At 39.9% G+C, this 3,589-nt stretch overlaps 1 pseudogene; it reads left to right on the top strand.

Moving 5' to 3' along the window:
* The first annotated feature begins 1,750 nt into the window (after positions 1-1,750).
* Positions 1,751-2,764, top strand: LOC120612573 (deoxynucleotidyltransferase terminal-interacting protein 1-like; annotated as a pseudogene).
* Positions 2,765-3,589: the final 825 nt, after the last annotated feature.

Raw genomic sequence — 3,589 nt, 5'->3', positions numbered from 1 at the left:
TTTTTTTTAAAATTTAAAACTTCTGCTCATCAAAAGACACTATTGAGAACATAAATAGACTAGCTTCAGGTTGGAAGAAAATATTAATAAACATATTTCATAAAGGATTTATACCAAGAACATATAAGGAACTCTCACAATTCAGTAATAAGACAATTCAATAACAACAAGCAGAAGACTTAAACCATATGACATTGAGAAACCACTGTACATACACTACAGTGTATAAAAATTAAAAGACTGACAACATCAAATGTGGAGGCTATAGAGCAATTGGAACTCGTATATTTTTGGTGGAAGTGTAGATGGTATAACCACTTTGGAAAAAGTTTTAGCAATTACTTAACACATTTAATGATCTAGCACTTCTGCTTCCAGGTATTTTACTATAAACAAAAACATATATTTACAAATGACTTGTACAATAAAAAAAATTTAAGATACATCCCTGCCTGCAAGGATGATTAATTCTATAAATTTAGTCATTTATTAATTTGACAAATACTGAGAGCTTCCTATGGTAATATGACTGCTGGCAAAAATGAAAAAAAACAGAAGTCAGGGTCTTATAGATCAGGGAACTTAAAATCTAATTATGAACAAGGGTTTTCACATGTGAAAATCTTAACACCATAATGCTGCATGTGATCCAATATCAAATAAATGATTCAGTAAAAACAAAATGCAAAGAATCAGAACGATTATCTAGGATATTTCTGAGGGTATAACTGACCTGCTGGATTTATTCCCCTTCTCCCCTCTTCATGCACAGAAACTTCAAGCAGTAATCTTTAAGAACACCTCATTTTTATTTAAAACCACAGATATTTTAAGGTTGGAAGGTCCTCAAAAATCATCTGGACTTGCCCCTACTCCCATGTTCTTTTTACAGATAGGAAAATGAAGCTTCAGAGGGATCACACATTTTGAACGACATTTTATATCCCTTTTGCAGTTTGACAATAACATTGATAGGAGAGTTTAGACAAAATGTAATAGATCGCTAATATTTTTTTTTCCTAATATGCACATAGAAGGGAAGTCTGGAAGAAAAATAGGTTGTAAATGGGGAAGTTGATAACAAATTTGGTTTGGAATAGGTTAGCTTTGAGGTACCTTGATGCCATCCAGGAGAAGTCATCACACTAGCAGACAGATTCAGTTCGGAATGGCAGCATGCTTACCAAGTACTTTTGTGTTAGACACTGTCTAAGCACTTTATAAGACACTGTCTCATTTCACCCTCTCAACAGCATTGTGTGGTAAATATTATTATTCTCATTGCCTATAAGGAAAATGAGGCTCAGAGAACTGAATTTGCTTTTATTCTCAGAGATGTTGAGTGATGGAGTCAGAATTTGAACTCATTTTTTTCTTACTCTAGTTCGCCACTATTCTTCCTATAAATTTTTTAACTTTCAGTTAGGGTTGGCATCCCCTAATGCAATATAATAAAATTTCTAATTAAAAAATATAGACATGGGAGAAGATTTTAAAAAGCATAATATCATAATAATACAATATTTCAAAAATATACATATAATTTCTATCATAAAGGGTAACACACTGAAATAAAAGTTGTAATTGTCCATTCACCATTTTATTATGCCAACAGAGAGTAGCTAGAATGTACATTTGTCTGACTCCTGATTAAGAAATCAGAAAACAAGCTGGAGTGCTCTAATGACGTCAAGTGGCCACTTTCCAGCCCGTGGCAGAGTCGGACTGAAGCTGTAAAAGTCGGGGCTCCATGGGGGCCACTGGTGACGCCGAGCAGCTGTGGGGACCTGGTGAAGCAGAATGGGGTAGCCCGGAACTCGGAGACGCGGACGCAGCGGGGCAGCTGGTTCTCACGAAACCTTGGAACATAACGGTAAAGCCCCGGCAGTTGCAGCGAAGGGGCTGCCGCTTGCAGATGATAAGTTTCACATATCCTTCCATCTCCATGGACTTCCTTCGAGCTGTCCTGCAGCCTAGCATCAATGAAGAGATCCAGACTGTCTTCAACAAGTACATGAAGTTCTTCCAGAAGGCAGCACTGAATGTGCAAGACAACGTTGGGGAAGAGGCGGATGCAGAGCAGCTGATCCAGGAGGCCTGTGGGAGCTGCCTGGAGCAGGCTAAACTACTGTTTTCAGATGGAGAAACAATTATACCCAGATTGACCCATGAGCTTCCAGGCATAACGTGTGGTGGACAGGCAGAGGAAGAATGTGCCCATCGAGGAAGCCCCATTCCCCAAAAGAGGAAGGGACTGGCCTCCTGGACACATCCTGTTAAATGACCGGGCAGCCACTGGCATGGTATGGAAACCAAAATCCTGTGAACCAATTCGTGGAGAAGGCCCAAATGGGCCTCGTGTTGTAAATATTATTCATTCATCTCAGCTGAATGAATCTACCACCTTTGTGTTGGGATCTCGAGCCAACAAGGCCCTGGGGATGGGGGGGCACCAGAGGGGAATCTACGTCCGGCACCCACACCTCTTTAAGTATGCAGCTGACCCCCTGGACAAACACGGGCTGGCTGAGCAGCATCATACGCAGCCAACGGGGGAAGATGACCTACCTCCTCATCGAGGAGGACATCTGGGACCTCACTGCCAGTGATGACTACAGAGGATTCCCGAACCTGAAGTAGAAGAACTGAAATCCTTTGTCCTACCCTCCTGTATGGTTGAGAAGATGAGAAAGTACATAGAGATACAACAGACAGAGACTGTGCATCACACCTTCACAGACCTGAAGCACCTTCACAGACCTGAGCCAGGTTTCTTGGCTACACTTGACAGCCGTCCTCCAAGGCTCTCTTACCCAGATGGCTGAGACCACTGCTAGGACTGCTTCTAGATGAATCTCAGCAGCATTAAGCTGTGCCTAGGCTAGTTTGTAGTGATTTACTGCAGATCACCCCCAGACTGGCATGTGGTTCTATATTTGTAAAGTTATTGGGATAAGAAGCAATTAAACAGTTTGTAATAAACACAGGAAAAAAAAAATCTGAAAACTCGGCAGAAAATACTATCTCTGTATGGCTGCCACTGGGTACATCAAAGAGCCCATATGTTAACCTGTACCTGTACTGATTTAGAAATTGCAACTTTCAGGTGATAAAAAGAAAGAAATGGGGGGGAAAAAAAACTATGTAGAAAAAGGATGCCTAAAGAGGCACATTTTATACTGAAATGTGTGGTACTAAAGTACTATAAATAGGACTGACACAGAGAGAGATTTGCTAGAGTGCATAATCAGGATAGAGTTGTCATAAATCACTTTTTGAATAAGACAGGAAATATATATATGTACATGCATATACATACACATGAGAATTATGTTCATGTACTCCATATAATTTGAATATCAAAGAGCCAAACAACATAGTCCTACGTTTTTACCTCAGGCCAGGTAGGCCATAGCAGATAAAAGCCCACATCTGAAAATAAAACTAAGAGCTGTGCCTACATTTAAGCTATTCAACTGTAGAAATTAAAAGGGATTTCACCAGTATTAAGACAGAAAGAGAGGGAAAATGTCAATTCACAAACCATCATGTGCTGCATACTCAGGATAGAATTCTCTTATAGCTGTAA

Source organism: Pteropus medius, unplaced genomic scaffold (assembly GCF_902729225.1).
Source record: "Pteropus medius unplaced genomic scaffold, Ma_sr-lr_union100, whole genome shotgun sequence".
Taxonomy (NCBI): Eukaryota; Metazoa; Chordata; class Mammalia; order Chiroptera; family Pteropodidae; genus Pteropus; species Pteropus medius.
This window is presented reverse-complemented; position numbering and strand designations above follow the sequence as displayed.